Below are 17,911 nucleotides of genomic sequence, written 5' to 3' on the forward strand. Positions count from 1 at the left end.
ACGCAAGAAGGAGAGTATGTGTTTTTCTGTTTGGTAGCTGTAAAAAACTAGGGTTGCAATCCAGAAAATGAGACTTAAATATCAGCTGTTTAAGGTCTGCTAATGATGTGTTAAGCTGGTTTTTGTTTAATGACATGATTTGCAACTTTGCTAATTTGTACCAAAGTGGATAATGGACGTGTATTTGCTGCTCGAGTGGGCTTTGGCCAGGCTGTAAACAGACTAAAATTCTGCTGTTTTGTGTGTGCTGAAGGATTGCTGTACTTGCTTTACTCTTATGAAGCCAAATGCACAATTTGCCAAGTTTGTATTTTTGGTCCAAAATGATGGCACAAGGGTGAAATGAACATGGTTTAAGGCTTGGAACAAATCACAAATGATATATGAAACATTTCCCAATTGGCCAATTGGTGAAAAAAAGTCTTAATTCAAAAAGTCAAAGTTTGGTCAAACTTTGAATTTAAATGAAAAAGGTCCAAAAATGCCATTTTGATTGGCAAGGTTTTAATGAATGAAATTTATATTTTTGGAAAGAGAATGAAAAATGTGGTTTGTAGGAAAAAACCCCACCAAATTTGGCCTTATGGTTTGAGAGATATGGCTCTTTGAAGTTCAAAAATTGGTGAAAATGATTTGATCATATCTTGACAACCACACATGGGATTTGAGAGTTCTTGGACTTTTTGAAAATGGGAAGACAAGATCTTCAACTTTCATGTTGGGCAAAAATCCATTTGGAGCTTGTATCATGATGCAAGTTGAGGATCAAGAAGTTTCTATTTTTGGCAGTTGAAATTACAGGTCCACTTTCTATTTCTGGAAATTTTCTGATTGGCTTCAAATTCTTCCATGATGTTGATTGCCATGACATATGAGGCCTATTAGGACATGAATAAGCTCCTTCAAACCATTTCCATCCATCAAAACCATAGAATCAACCACAGTTGACCAACTTTGACTTTTCTAGGGTTTTGGACTGACTGTGCACTTCTGATGAATTCCAAACCCTAATTCCTTGAGACTTTGACTTCAAATGATGTCCCAAGATATATGAACTCTTGATTATTGACCATGGTGCCCAAATTCCACAAGAATGGCCACCATCCACTGCTTTGATTGATTGTTGACTGTCTAGAGTTTTCTGCCTGCCTGTGCATTGACTGCTGACCTCTGAGCCTTCAACCCTTGACTTGAACACTTCAAATGGACCTCCAAGTCATGTGAACTTGTTGGACAAACCCTGGGGCTTTGACTCCTTGAGGAACACCCTTGCTTGATTGGTTGACTGATCTCCTGATCAGTTTGACCTAACTCTTTGCTTGCTTGCTCTTGAGGCAACTGGGGACAATGCAAATGCTATGCAATGGATCATGATATGCTATGACCTAATATGAGATGGTATGCACAATGATAGGTGCAAATTTGAGGTGCTACAGCTGCCCCTATTCAATCAGCTGGGAACCCGAATGAATGATAGCAGCGGCTGTCAGACTTTCAGGGTAAACAGGGATTGAATACAAAAGAACCGTAGAATTTGCACAATACAAGGATCCACCAATGGAAACGTCCACTGGGGTTTATTACTGGGTATATATATTTTTTTTGGGTTTTTGTTTTCAAAGAGTACGGCCACATCCAGACATCGCAACGACGATGAATGGGAAAAGAAAATCACAACTAGCTGCCGACGGACAACTAGGAAAAACTCAACGTTTATCGGAACCAACGGAGAGGTAACCAGACATTATGAATGACTGGGAGGAATACAACCATACGTCAATGGACGAAATGGGAAAAACTCGACGTTTACCAAGACCAACGGAGAGGTAAACAACTGGGGACGACCAGGAAAAACTCGACGTTTATCGAAACCAACGGAGAGGTAACCAGACATTAATGAATGACTGGAAGGGATACAACCATACGTCAACGGACGACATGGGAAAAACTCAACGTTTACCAAGACCAACGGAGAGGTAAACAACTGGGGACGACCAGGAAAAACTCGACGTTTACAGACATCGAAAGATGATGTTTACAGACACCAAAAAGATCAACCAGACATTTTACAGATGAATGGGAATACTCGACGTTTACAGACATCGAAAGATGATGTTTACAGACACCAAGAAGATCAACCAGACATTTACAGATGAATGGGAAGGCTCGACCAGACATCAACGGATGAATGGGAGAAAACTCGACGTTTACAGACATCGGAAGATGATGTTTACAGACACCAAAAGGATCAACCAGACATTTACAGATGAATGGGAATAAGAGAAATACAACCAGACGTCAACGGACGACTGGGAAAAACTCAACGTTTATCGAAACCAACGGAGAGGTAAGTCCACATGGGGAGGGTACAACTAGACGTCATAGGACGAATAGGAAAAACTCGACGTTTATCGACACCAACGGAGAGGAGAATCCACATGGGGAATGGTACAACTAGACATCATGGGATGAATAGGAAAAACTCGACGTTTATCGACACCAACGGAGAGGAGAAACCTTCACTAGGGAAGGGATAACGATGTTACGAACATCGAAAGATGATGTTTACAGACATCAAAGGAAAACCAGACACTTACGCATGACTGGAAATCACCGAAAGATGGTGTTTACCGACACCAAAGAAGACCAGACACTTACGCATGACTGGAAATCACCGAAAGATGGTGTTTACCGACACCAAAGAAGACCAGACACTTACGCATGACTGGAAATCACCGAAAGATGGTGTTTACCGACACCAAAGAAACAAACACACGCGGGTGCTGACGGGGTATTGATATTCTCAAGATGACAGGGCTAGGCTGAACACTTGCAGGGGGTCTCACTGGGGAGAAACAAACTTTCTGTCACCAACAGGTGAGGAAATAAACCTCTGTGGGGACACCAAATGCTGACTGGAGCAACTGTATCAAATGCGTTGTACAGGTTGAACAAAAATCCGTCTCTGCAGGGGATACGGTCTGATGGGGTTTCGAACACATGAATGCATATGTTTGAATTTTTCTATAGCGTAATGCTCCATTTAGGAATGGAAATGCTACGCGATTTTTGAAGATGCAATGATCACTACATGCAAAATGCAAATGAACCCTGGCTAGGGAGCCAAAAAGATCAGACATTCCAACTCTGTGGGGACACTCTGACTGAGGAAATACTCTGCGGGGAGAGCCTTCATGGGGAATAGCAAAGCGACTTCACTGGGAAGAAGACCCAACCAATCCTCGGATAGGATAAACTCTGCTTGGAGAATATCTGTTATTCCGCTGGGGATGACCCATGCCGTCTATAGGTAGAATCAACTCAGCTGGGGATGCAAATATCAGTCTACTGTAGAAACTCGTCCAATCCACTGGTAGGATGAACTCTGCTGGAGTGATTAATTCTACTCTACTAGGGACGACCCAACCAATCCATATGTAGGAGAATCACTGCTGGAGATGTATTTCAATGAAACCCGCTCCACTCGGGGATCTATCTGAGAGAATGTCGGATTACTGGGACGTCAATCCACCGGATACTGAATCTTCAAAGAAAAACACCCGTGCTGGTGGAGAGGAAGACTGGCCTGCTGGAGAGGCGAAAGTTGAAGTCTTCAGTAAACACTCTGCTCGGGGAACTGCCCCACAAAAGTATTTCAACAGCGACCTTGCTGGGAATGCCCCACGGTAGGGCTCAAGCAGCACTCTACTGGGGATGCCCCACAATAGAGCTAACAGGGGTTTGGAGGAAGAATCTGTACTGCCGGGAGCATGAAGATACACAACTTCAACCAACATTGCACTGAGTAACCTTGCTGAGGAGAGTCCATACGAGGTTCTGCAGGACAAAGATACAGTCATGCTTGAGATACGAACAATTGTCTTTCCTGTTGGTAATCGTACCACCCTCGGGAGAGCACTGCGGATCTCCTAAGTATCCTTCCATCATCGTGAACGTTCACTTTGCTTAAGAACAGTTTTTTTGAAAAATTTGTTTATTTTGAAAACAATGATACTTTATCAATTAAAACATGCAAAACATTTGTTGAGTTGAAACAAATAAGAGTGCAAATAATTGGGTAAAAGCTCAAATAGATGTAATGGAATGGTAGTCTGCAAAGGGCGAGACTCCATAGATTTGTACAAGTTTGAAATCGGTGATATATATTGGAGAGGGCTACATTGAACATAATGACCTTTCCTCTACCATTCTGAATTTTCGATGTATTCAAAGCTTCAGTCGATGACGAATCGAGAATCCCTGACGGATGACAGATGTACAGCACAGTCTTGTCAAGATGCAGTTACTTGCCAAATCCCTAATTTTTGCCTAGATTGCCCCAGTGTGAGGTGCTCAATCTAGCGGGATGCAAATTCTTTTTTTTTTTCAATGTCTCTAACTTTTGCCTGGATCGCCCTTTCGGGTTTTCAATCCACCGAGACGCTCCTTTTTGCCTAAGTCGCCCTTTGGGGTGTTCGACTTAGCGAGCTTTTGCTTTTTTTCTTTGTTTTAGGCGAAGTATTTCTTGACTGCATCGGAATTCACAGGACGAGTGAACTTCTTCATCCATTGCTGTAAGTGTCAAAGCATTGCCTGAAGAGGCTCTCTTGACAACACATGGACTTTTCATAGCTTAGGGGTTCACTTGCCCCTGGAATTGAGCACGAAAGACAGGACTTTCTTGAGCATGAGGTCCCTCGGAACACACGAGGCTTGACCTTCTTAACGAATGCTTTTTCACTCTCTGCTGATATGACTGACCATGACACATGGCAGTTGATCTCTTCCTTTCGATCGAATTCAGCATCAGCCAGCTTGGGACTTTGAGGGTGCTATCTTTTTTCTTTCTTTCTTTTTCTTTCTCTTGATTTTGATTTCTTTTGATTTCTTTTGATTTGGTTTTGCACCCTCCTCCTTCTTTTTCTTTTTTACTCTCCTTTTTTTTTTATAATGCTTTTTTTTTGATGCCCCAGTTGGCTGTTCTGCTGATTCTCGAGATGCAGCTGAGTGATCTTCTTTTCTTGCTCAAGAAGTCGGGAAATCTCGTCGGGAATCCCTTCAACGTCGTCTTCGTCCGCTTCGAATACAGGGAATTCAAAATTGGGAGATGACGTCCGATCACTATGTTCAATGGGTTTAAGAAACAACCTGCATAATGATTTTGATATGAAAAGCTTTTTGAAAATCAAACAAGACAATCGTTATGTAGATGAAAAGATTGCTTTTATTCTTGTTTTTAAAGGTTTTTTTGTGATCACCAATTTCATGCAAAAGCGAAAAGGGAAAACAATTGGAAAAACAAATGTTTTAACATGAATTTATTTGAATGAAAATATCATTGCACAAAATGTTGCCAACAATGCCATCGCTTCTCCTTTTGGCATGGGAGAAGGGTTTTTAAACAAAGTGATTATTGCTCTGACTTATGAAAAACTGTAGGAAAGCCCACAGTGACCCAATTGTGACAGATCCCATCGGGGTCGACAACTGTCAGTATTTCTTGCATCAGCAGCTTCTGCTTTCTGAACAACCCTTCTGAAGAAAAAGTCGGCGCCAGCCCATGACTTGTTATCTTCAAACTTGATTAGCATTGGGACCTAAGTCCTCCAAGATCAGAATGCCTGACCTCACAAGGTCTTGAACCTTCATCTTCAGCTGGAAACAACTGTCCACATCATGACCAGGAGCACCCGAATGATACACACAATGCTGTTCAGGCCTATACCACCACCGAGGGTTGACGGGTATGGGTGGCGGCTCTCTGGGAGTAATCAAGTTTCGCTCTATCAGAGTGGGATACAGTTCGGCGTAGGACATGGGGATTGGATCAAAAATGATCTTCTTCCTCTCATTACTTGTACCAGCTTGATTATCAATGGGAGGCTGGTAAGCCTGCTGCTGAGGATGACGTTGTGGAGTCTGATACTGCTGAGTTGGTCTTCTCGGCTGTTGTTGAGTTTGAGTTGCTGGAATAGTCACAGCAGCAACTTGCCGATATGGTCCTCTATTTGCACCCCTTCGACGGTGCACAGCATTTGTTTCATTCTCTCCCCTTTTGGGTGCCCCAGAGGATGGCCTTTTAGAATTGGAAGAGTTTGAAGAGCCAGGATCTTGTATCCTTCCTGCTTTGATAAGGCTCTCAGTTCTTTTTCCACAGACAACAACATCTGAAAAGCTACTGAACGGGCAACTTCCCAAGCGGTCCATGAACACACCTTGCAGGGTTCCAATGAACATGTCAGTCAGCTCTCTCTCAACATAGGAGGTTGCACTCTGGCGGCTAGCTCACGCCATCTCTGAGCATACTCTTTGAAACTCTCCTTATCTTTCTGATACAAGCTCTGTAACTGAGTTCGGCTTGGCGCCATGTCCATGTTGTGCTTGTATTGCCTTAGGAAGGCCTCGCCCAAATCTTTCCAGCTTCTGACTGATTCTCGCTTCAGATCCATGTACCAATCCAAAGATGCCCCAGATAGGCTATCTTGGAAAAAGTACATCCACATCTTTTCATCGTCAGTGTAAGCAGAGATCTTCCTGAAGTACGCCTGCACATGGGTGCGAGGACAGGAGGTACCGTTGTACTTGTCGAATGAGGGTGCCTTGAATTTGTAGGGGATCTTCAACCCTTCCACCAGACCCATGTCTGTCACATCAAACCCAAGGGAGTTCTGGCATTCCATGGCTCGGATTTTCTCAGCGAGAGCATCCACTTTTCTGTCCCTCTCTTCGGTTTTCACAACATCATAGTCCTCACTGAGGAGAGTAAACGTGTCCTCTTGTTGGTTGACAAACGGAGCTGGATGACGAATCGGAGCCCGGGTAGCTCTGACATTGACCTCTGCAGCAAGAGGCTGTCCATTGATTCTTATACCCTCAAGTTCATCCCCGACGGCATAGTCGTTAGTGGGAGCAGCAACATTGATAGTCTCATGAGCGGGTGCAGCAACAGGCGAAGCACGGTTGGATGCTGGAATCACAACTTCCTGTCTCTGGGCTAAGGCACGCAGCTCCTCTTGCCCCTGAACAACCCCTTGCATCATGTTCATGAACTGGGTCATGTTCGTCCTCATCTCAGCCAACTCGGCTTGTACTTGATCCATACTTCGTTGATGGTTGAGCCTCGTTGAGTAGTGGTGTTGTCTCTGATCAGCTGTCCTGTCTGACACAGGAACCAGAGTGAGAAGTCCGAACTAGAACACCTGTTATGCAAATGTTATGAGTATGATGTTAATGATGTGTATGATGCACATGATATGCTCATTTCTCAGGCATTCAAAGAGCCTGACCCATCCTCAAAAGATGGCAACCTGCAGCAACAAGATAAGTAGATAGATACAGGGAAAAAAAAGCAACAGAGAAAATCTGACATCCTTATACATACATAAGGGTAAAAGAGTCATACAACCAAGATCAGCAGAATATTCGGATAATCGGAGTACAAAGAAAAAGAATCCCATCCAACAAGCCTGGAGGTGATTCTCAACAAAAAAAAACAAACAAAGATACAGTCTACGGCAGACGGTCTTCTGGAATGAGGGTCTTCAGGTAATGACACTGGTCTATCAACAGTGAGCATTCTGAACAATCTGGTAGGGGGGTGATCTTCTCCTTCAATTGTCTTCTAAGTTCTAAGACTTCTCCTCCAAGATACTCCTCTGACTTCTGTCTCAACTCCATCTCTTTCTTCAACTGAGCGTCTTTGTCTTTGAGTTGCTTCTCCAAGTCTCTGATTTTCTTTTGGTAGTTGACTTCTGCTCTCTGCAGTCTCAGACATTCCCTATGCTCGGCATCCATCAGGGATTCCATCTCCTCATATGATCTCTTTTTACCCCTTGTTCTACCAGCATCCTCTCCTTGCACTTCCCTGAGTTGATGGGCCAAGTGCAGCTTGTCAGCCTTAGCTTTGTATAGTTCCATCTGAGTGTCCTGCTCCTTCTCCCTCAGACGACGACTCTCCATCAGGGCTTGCTTATAGTGCTCAGCAGGCACACTATCAGCAAGTACCAAGGGTGGTTGCTCTTGCAACGGCTCCATCCTATCGTAGGGTAGCAGCAAAGTTTCCACTCTCTTCTTTACCCAATCGGTGTAATCGGGCATGGCAATGGCAAACTTCTTCCCTAAGACGGATCCATCCTTCACTCCAACATCTCTCCAGGCTTTCCCTATTTGCTCCAACTTAGCAGGGTCATCCTTCTTCTCAAAACAAAAACTCTCAGCTATCTCTGCTTCGAGCGGTCTTCTACCCATGACAAACCCTAGCTGGCGAAGGGAGAGAACTGGGTTGTAGTTGATGCAACCCTTGGTCCCTACGAGTGGCACGCCCCGGAATTCGCCACAGCTTAAGATAACATCCTTCACATCCATCCGGTACGACTGCCACCTGATGTCGTAGGAAGTGAGCGACATGACCCTCTGAGTCCACTTCAGAGTGCTCTGGGTATCTACAAATGGTCCACTGGCTGGCAGAAAAGACATGAACCACTTGACTAGAAGAGGTAAGCAACACCTGATGGCTCCACCCTTACCATGCCTACTGTGGATGGCATAGTAAGTATCTGCTAAGAGGGTAGGGACTGGATTCCCTCTGATGAAAATGCTGATGGCAGCATAGTCAATGAAGTTCGGCATACTAGGAAATAGGATGATCCCATAGATCATGGCAGCTAGCTGTGCGTGAAACACTTCCCAATTACCCTTATCTGCTTCAGCTCTGGCTACTCTCAACAGAAACTTCAACGGCAGACCTACAACCTCCCCACAGGGCTTCCAATTCTTACCAACCTCCTCAATACTCAACTGGAGAGCTCTGGCAATCAATCTGAAGTCGACCTCCTTTGGAACGTCCAAGAAGGGAGTCTGATGCTGAACAGGGATATTCAACAGGATGGAATACTCTTCGAGAGTAGGTGCAAGCTGGTAATCCTGAAATGTGAAGCATCTGAGCTCTGGGTCATAAAACTGAAGTAGCGTCTGCAGAGGCACTGGGTCCACTACTGTCTTCAGCACTGTCAAGAGATCTCCATACCGCCCAACAAAACTCTTCAATCGGTCGTCTGTCACGAGGCTACCCAACTCAACTAGCGGAGTCAACGGCTCACGGTGGAAACTGTAGGAACAGGTCTTCCGCTTCGGCTCTGAGACTGTTGCCATCTCTATCAGTGGACAAGCTCGGGAATGTACCTGAGAAATGATATGCATGCAGAGATTAGTTTTTTTTCTCTTTCTTTTTTTTTTTTTTTTTTTTTTTTTTTTTTTTAATTTTTTCATTGCGTTTCTTTTGAAAAAATAAATATGCTATGATGCACATGATGCAGACACGGCTGGCTGGTTGTGCAAACTCTGACTAGGTCGAAGCTTCAGTCAAAACCAGAACATAAATCCAACTCAAGGTTAACTGAACACTGTCTGAATACAAAGTCACCATCAGAACCAAAGTCACCAACGGTACCTGTAATGAATAACCCTTTCCCACTCACGGGTGTAGTCTAGGCCAGGGTAAAGCTGAGAGAAACGCATCATAAATAACCTTTCGCAGAAATACTGTCATATACACACCGGAAGTATGTAACGACAGTACCCTACCAGGGTCTGAACTGCTCGTGATATCAATGTTCCGCTAAGTGGCGCCATACCACCCGCTTCCCATGAATCACTCTATTCCTAATCATCCTAGATTGCACTCATGGTCTGGGTATTGGACCTTTTACCTCAACTGACTCCCCCCCCCACACAGAGAAAAACAGACAGCCAGCCAGCAATGAATAATGAATGCAAACATCAATGCACACAATCAATGCAAACAATAAATGTACATATACACAATGAATGCAATAAAATACAACAAGCAGAAAGCAACCAAAACCCTAATCCTAGAGAGCGCTAGGAGAGACTCGCTCAGGGAAGATGGACCAGCATAGGTCAACTTCTCTATGTCCCCAGCAGAGTCGCCAGCTGTCGCATTGCGCGAAAAACCGGCGGGGAAAGAAAGAAACAACAGAGCCGCCACCGTGCGTTATTTATCCTAAAAGAGGGAAAGGAAACGCTCGAAGTAAACCTAGGAAAAGAACATGGTCTCGCGACCAAAGAGAGTGGGTTCGGGAGTCGGTTATGCGAAGGGAAGGTGTTAGGCACCCTACGCATCCGTAGTACTCTACGGGATCCACGCACAAAAGGAAGGAAAATTGGTTGCTAAAACACTGCTCAAACACACACACACTGGCTGAAAGAGACAAAAGAAACTGACTGAAACTGACTCGGCAGGATGTCGCATCCTGGGCCTACTTAGTCTATCAGGCATAGACATCAGAGTCGAAGTAGTTCGGACTGGGGAAACGACACATGCTCGCTAGGATATCGCATCCTATGCATACGTATCTTCTCGGACGAGAGAAGAATCAGAGCATTCGTAGCTCGGCTAACACGCACACAAACAAAAAGACAAAGGCAAACGTGGAGCCTGAATGCCAATCGATGGACTTACATCAGCATCCGAACCTAAACACACCCACACTGGAACCCAAATGCCACTCGATGGACTTACATCGGCTTCCAAGCACACAACAACACAACAGGTTAATAGGGAGTCGGGGACTCAGCCTATAACTGTCAAACAAACACAAAAGAAAAGAAAAGGCGCCCGGAGAGATCAGCTCAATCTCCTGCCTACATACTTCATCTGGTATGAAGATCAGGGCGATGTAGTTCCCCTACGCAGGGACAAGGATCTAGCCTAACCAGATAACAGAGGGAGACACAACTCTAGGGAGACTACGACTCGAGCCTAGATGTTGTCATGCAAAGTCAAACCTAAGTTAAGGTTTCTAGCTAAATGGCACAAGGGCCAACCTATCCTAGACACGACTTGCACAGGAAGCAAGCCACACAAAAACCTAACTCGCACAGGAAGCAAGAAGGGTCTCGATTGCAACTAGGGCAAGAGAAAGGGGAGGTCTCGATCGCAACGAGGGCGAGAGAAAGGGAAAGGTCTCAATCGCAACGAGGGCGAGAGAAGAGAAAGTGTTAGTGGTTAGTCAAACTCGGCAAGACATCGCGTCTCGTGCCTACGTATCTCATCTGAACATGAGAATCAGAGTTGCCGTAGTTCGGCCGAACAACTCTAAACGTGGCTCACACAAGGAGTAAGCCACACAGACTTGACTTGCACAGGAAGCAAGTCAAGCACAACCTACCTTGCACAAGGGCAAGTCAACTAAACCTAACGAGGCAAAGCAAACAGGCAATCACAGGAAGCACACTCTATATGCATACAAGAGGCTCAAGCAAAAGGTTAGGCACTAGGGCCAACTGGAATAGGGTAAGTGTTGCTCTTAACCTTGCCATTGAGAGGCTAAGGTGAAGCAGATGAATAGGAGATGAGGGGTGTGCCTCATTGCTTCTATCCCTAATCAGGGAGAGCATCAAATAATAGAAAGTGGGGGAGTTCAGAAAGGTGGAACTCTTTCCCCATTATTGACTCGATAGATCTTGGGTTTTATCTCAATGCTTCAACCATGTAATGGGAGCAAAGAGAGGACACACTGAATAGTGGGGGATAGGCTACTTATCCCTACCTTCCACCAATTGCCTCGAATGAGGACTTTTCCTGCTTGGGACAATTTTAAACAAACACAGGCATTGCCTCTTAAGGAGGACTTCAGACAGTTTGCCCGGCCAAAATAACAAGCCGGGACTCCAGACTACATGAAGAAGAAAGGTTTATACCTCAAAGCAAATGCTAAATAGCAAAGCAAGCAAGTTCAAAGAACTTAAGCAACTAAAGTACCTGAAAAAGTCAAACCAATTAGTAAACAGCTCAACAGTCAAAATCAAAAGGAAATGAACCAATAGTCAACCACAGAGGGACCAATTGTGCAAGGCACAAAGACTCAAGTATGTGAGTCACACCTACAAAACAAAGGTTAGCACAATAAACAATTCAACTCAATCAAATTTGAAAGGTCTTTGAGGCATTGGGGCTTAACCTGAAACAATAACTCAATTGTAAGCTCAGAAGACCACTAGGACTAGCCTAGGGTCAAAGGTGAAAGAAAAAAGTCAAACAGCAAAGAAAAGTCAACCCAATTCATGTTCAAACATGTAAGAAGTAATCTCAATTGGATTCATAACCAAATCATGCATCATGGTCATTTCATATGCAAAAGGATGCAAAGCATGGCAAGAAAGAGCACAAATAGGTCAACAGAATGACTTGCATCAAAAGTCAAACTCAAACAATCTCAAAAATCATGAAATAAATCACACTCAATCCTAACATCTAGCATGGTAGACATGTAAAATTTCATGGTATTTGGATGAGAGGAAGGCAGTCAAGTAAAATCATGAAGTCAAACCAAATTCAAGTAAGCATGATGAAAGTCAACAAGCATGGGTCAACTTCAAAAAATCATATCAATTTGAAAACAGAAGAGAAATGAATGAGATTAACACCAATGCAAAGCTTGAGATGTCTAGTTATCACATATGAAATTTCATGGTCATACAATAAGATTTGAGAATTTCACAAAAGATATGGCAATGTGTAGCACAAAAAGTCAACAAATGACAAAGCATGGAATAAAATTCACAATCAAATGGAAAACAGCAAGATTAATTCCAAGAAAATTCATACACACACTAGTCATGTAAGAGATCATTCATGCAAAATTTGGGGTCATTTGAATGTAAGGAAGCATGTGAACAAAAATTGGGAAAATACATGATCATGGTATAGCACCAAATGTAACACATAACTTCAGAAAATCATAGCTCTCAATCCACAAATGATAAATGCAGAAACTTTATATGGAAATGAAGGTCAATGAGTCTAGTTTCACCACAAAAAATTTCAGGCTCAAAGGATATGACATGAGTATTTCACAAAAGGAATGGCACAATGTATCATTTATGCATACATGTCAAGAAAATAATTATCAATTAAAATCCAGCCAATGGAAAATTAATTAAAAATCACAATCAAATACTAGACATTTTCATGAGTTTAATGCAAAAAATCCCACAATTTTTGGAGTTAAAATGAATTAAAAATGAATTGTTGAAGTTGGATGAATAATTGAACAAAGTATGAAACACATAGCATGGCATATGGTCAAACAAGGTCAACCGATGGCATAAGTGTAATATCTGCAGTCACTTATTGAAGTGCTGCGTTTTGGCAAACAGAATGAAATGTTGTGATTGGTTGGCTGGCAATAAAACAGTACACACGCAGGAAATTCTATCAAACCAACCAATTGTATTTCAAGATCAAAACCCTTAGGGTTTATGCAGCATGGCTTTCAACATTTCAAACAAAATCATGACCAACAAATGTAACCAACACCAACAAGCAAACAATGACCATGCGACACTACCCTCATGCAACATTAACCAACAACAATCCAAACACGATCATGAGAAAATTCTGGACAGGGTTATGTTTAAACAGCAACAGCATTCATCATCATCATCATTCGACCAAACAAAACAAACAACAGCATGGTATTCATATTCAGTTTCATGATTCATCACCAACACGCGAAATCCAAGCAGCATGGTAAATAGCAATTGCAGTGGAAATGGTTCAGGTGATCACAAACAACAACAACAGCCAACACTTATGCGTACATGAAACCATATTTCTGGGAAGGTACAAATGTTTTAACACAACAGCATGCTTCATGTTCATCAACCAAGTTCATCATCAAAACAGAATTCGAATTGCATCAATCACAGAGCAGGGCAATTGAGAATGTTCTTCATGCAGAACACATCATAAAACAACAAACCAAACAATCATGAGAAATTCCTGGTGCATAGCTCTAGGGTTTAAACACAACAGCAGCATGCATCATCAACAATGTTCATCAACATCAAACAAGTTTCGAGCACACAATGGCATGGCATAATGAACATCAAGCAATCATCAACCAACAACCAAACAAACATTACTCATGGAAATTCTGTGCAGCTTAAAGTTTAATAGCAGGGCATTTGTTCATTGTGTCATTATCAACATTAAAACAACATTCAAGCACCAACAGACAAACAGCAACCAACATACATGAGCTAGTTTTCTGGAAAAATAACAGGGTTTATCATGGCAGGGTTTAGCAGCATGGTATTGGTAGCTTCATCAAAACTCAACAACGATCGATAGCATGGCCAACAGCAGGGCAAGGACATAACAATGATCATGCAATAACGGACAAACAAACAAACCTAAACACAAATCATGTAAATTTCTGGAAACTTGTCTCGAGTTCTTAACAGCAGCAGGGTTTTATCTTCATGTTCATCAATCATCATCCCCATGAACAACAACATTAACACATAATCGTGGCCATGAAACCTCATCATTTAATCAACAGCAAAACACAAATAAACATGGGAATTTTGGACAGAGTGAGGGTTCAATACAGCAGTGCATATGTCCATCACCTTCAACAAGTCAGAATTTCGAAATGCTCAGAATGACCAAACAAGCACACCAATAGAATCATCATGCAACATATAACGTGAGTGTGCTATCCATTTTCACTAACTCATCATGAATAAAGCAGACCGAGCAAAACCAGTATGGACACAAAACTTACAAAGCAGATTTCTCACTCAATGCAAAACCATATCACATGAAACAAGTTGCAGTGGAACAAGCATACCAAGACCTATCTAAAACATCTCATGATTTGGTAAATGGTGAAGATCGAATCACTTAATTGTTTTGAAGAAAGTCGAGCTGCAGTGTTGTTCTGGTGATTTTAAGCTCAAACAGTCCCTCCTCGTGCTCTAGGATGGAGGATTCTTGAAGTAAGCCAGCTCAAAGATGCTTGAAAGTGTCCAACTCACGATTTTCCATTACTGAGCTTTGGTGAAAACAGAGTGAGAAGGAGCTGTTACAGCAAGGGAATGGAGGTTGATTAAGCTTCAAAATGTGGTTTGGATGATGAAGGAATGAAGGTTACTCGAGTTTCTTCAAGGTTTTTGCAGAATTTTGCTAACAGGCCAAAACGCAAGAAGGAGAGTATGTGTTTTTCTGTTTGGTGGCTGTAAAAAACTAGGGTTGCAATCCAGAAAATGAGACTTAAATATCAGCTGTTTAAGGTCTGCTAATGATGTGTTAAGCTGGTTTTTGTTTAATGACATAATTTGCAACTTTGCTAATTTGTACCAAAGTGGATAATGGAGGTGTATTTGCTGCTCGAGTGGGCTTTGGCCAGGCTGTAAACAGACTAAAATTCTGCTGTTTTGTGTGTGCTGAAGGATTGCTGTACTTGCTTTACTCTTATGAAGCCAAATGCACAATTTGCCAAGTTTGTATTTTTGGTCCAAAATGATGGCACAAGGGTGAAATGAACATGGTTTAAGGCTTGGAACAAATCAAAAATGATATATGAAACATTTCCCAATTGGCCAATTGGTGAAAAAAAGTCTTAATTCAAAAATTCAAAGTTTGGTCAAACTTTGAATTTAAATGAAAAAGGTCCAAAAATGCCATTTTGATTGGCAAGGTTTTAATGAACGAAATTTATATTTTTGGAAAGAGGATGAAAAATGTGGTTTGTAGGAAAAAACCCCACCAAATTTGGCCTTATGGTTTGAGAGATATGGCTCTTTGAAGTTCAAAAATTGGTGAAAATGATTTGATCATATCTTGACAACCACACATGGGATTTGAGAGTTCTTGGACTTTTTGATAATGGGAAGACAAGATCTTCAACTTTCATTTTGGGCAAAAATCCATTTGGAGCTTGTATCATGATGCAAGTTGAGGATCAAGAAGTTTCTATTTTTGGCAGTTGAAATTACAGGTCCACTTTCTATTTCTGGAAATTTTCTGATTGGCTTCAAATTCTTCCATGATGTTGATTGCCATGACATATGAGGCCTATTAGGACATGAATAAGCTCCTTCAAACCATTTCCATCCATCAAAACCATAGAATCAACCACAGTTGACCAACTTTGACTTTTCTAGGGTTTTGGACTGACTGTGCACTTCTGATGAATTCCAAACCCTAATTCCTTGAGACTTTGACTTCAAATGATGTCCCAAGATATATGAACTCTTGATTATTGACCATGGTGCCCAAATTCCACAAGAATGGCCACCATCCACTGCTTTGATTGATTGTTGACTGTCTAGAGTTTTCTGCCTGCCTGTGCATTGACTGCTGACCTCTGAGCCTTCAACCCTTGACTTGAACACTTCAAATGGACCTCCAAGTCATGTGAACTTGTTGGACAAACCCTGGGGCTTTGACTCCTTGAGGAACACCCTTGCTTGATTGGTTGACTGATCTCCTGATCAGTTTGACCTAACTCTTTGCTTGCTTGCTCTTGAGGCAACTGGGGACAATGCAAATGCTATGCAATGGATCATGATATGCTATGACCTAATATGAGATGGTATGCACAATGATAGGTGCAAATTTGAGGTGCTACAATGATGACTGAGCGAGAATCTTTGATAGATGACAGCTGTAGAACAAAGTCTTGTCAGGATGCAGTTACTTTCTAAATCCCTAATTTTTGCCTAGATTGCCCCAGGGTGAGGTACTCAATCTAGCGAGATATGTTTATTTTTTTTCTTATGTCTCTAACTTTTTCCTGGACCGCCCTTTCGAGTTATTGTTAATACCTTAGGATTGACATTAATTTTGTAAAACAAATAATGTAATCACCTCTGTTGTTTTAATTTGTTGGGTTGAAGAAGTTCAACATCTGGACCAACATGTCATGTGCGATGTCACGACATCGTGACTGTGACATCACACATGTGCAGAAAACTGAATTAGTTAATTCAGGCATATATTCTGGGATTAGTGAGGATAGTTGGTGAATATCCTAACTTCCTTGTGAAGGTCTTAAAGACTCAATCAGAATATACAATTTCTAAATAAAGAGATATATATGGAGATATTTTAGGAACTAAAAGATTGAAGACCTTGATTGTAGCAGAAGTTTTCTGCTGACTTTGTAACAGCAAAGAAGAAGTCTGCTGCGATTTCTGAAGGCCCAAATCCAGTTGGGTGCTTAGGTTATAAATAGCATATTGTAACCTAGGTTTTGTAAGCCTCAAAGAATGTAAAATTAGGGGTGTGTGTAAGGTAAACCTCCCAACCTGTGGGAAGGTTACCATGTGTTTCTCAGTGCTTGAAGGCATGAGATTATCTGTAACTCAAAGCCTGTAGGTAAGAGTTTGTTATGGTCTTGAACGAAGCTGTGAAGCAAGCTCAAGTTGTTTAGCATTACATTGTATTTGTAGTGATAGGAATGGAAACTGGAGGTTTCTATCTAGGAGTTCCTAGGTATAGATTGCATTGGGTAGGGATTAAGTGAAGAGTTGTAAACGGGGGAGTTTAACTCTGAATTAATACTGCTGATAGTGGATCTTCTTCCTGGCTTGGTATGCCCCAAGACTGGGTGATGTTGCACCGAACTGGGTTAACAATTACTTGTGTTTTTACCTTCTACACGTTATAGTTCTGTCTGTTATAAAATAAGGTCAAACTGTAATGCTGTAACAGGTGATGTTCAAATCAATGTTGAAACATCATGCTGATAACTGTGCAGGCTCAACAGAAGTAAGTGCTATGTTTGATCTCTGTTGTGTCATTGTACCAGATGGACAGAACTGGGTGTTCTTCCATTCTATGGTGATATAGTAGCAGATGTCGTGACATCTGTGAATGTGTGCCCATCAGTATTGGGTTTTAATTTGTATAATTGTCTTGCTGTATTAGTAACAATGTTGGATCAGATGTCATTACTTGGAGTAGAACATCTGAACTCTGACTACACTAGAATTTCAATTGGTATCAGAGCAGGCATCCTGTTCTATTTCTGGATGAGATCCATGGGTGATACTTTCTGGTATCTTGCAAGGAGTTATGTTAGTACTGATGTTGGAACCT

This window comes from Lathyrus oleraceus, chromosome 2 (assembly GCF_024323335.1).
Source record: "Lathyrus oleraceus cultivar Zhongwan6 chromosome 2, CAAS_Psat_ZW6_1.0, whole genome shotgun sequence".
Classification (NCBI taxonomy): Eukaryota; Viridiplantae; Streptophyta; class Magnoliopsida; order Fabales; family Fabaceae; genus Lathyrus; species Lathyrus oleraceus.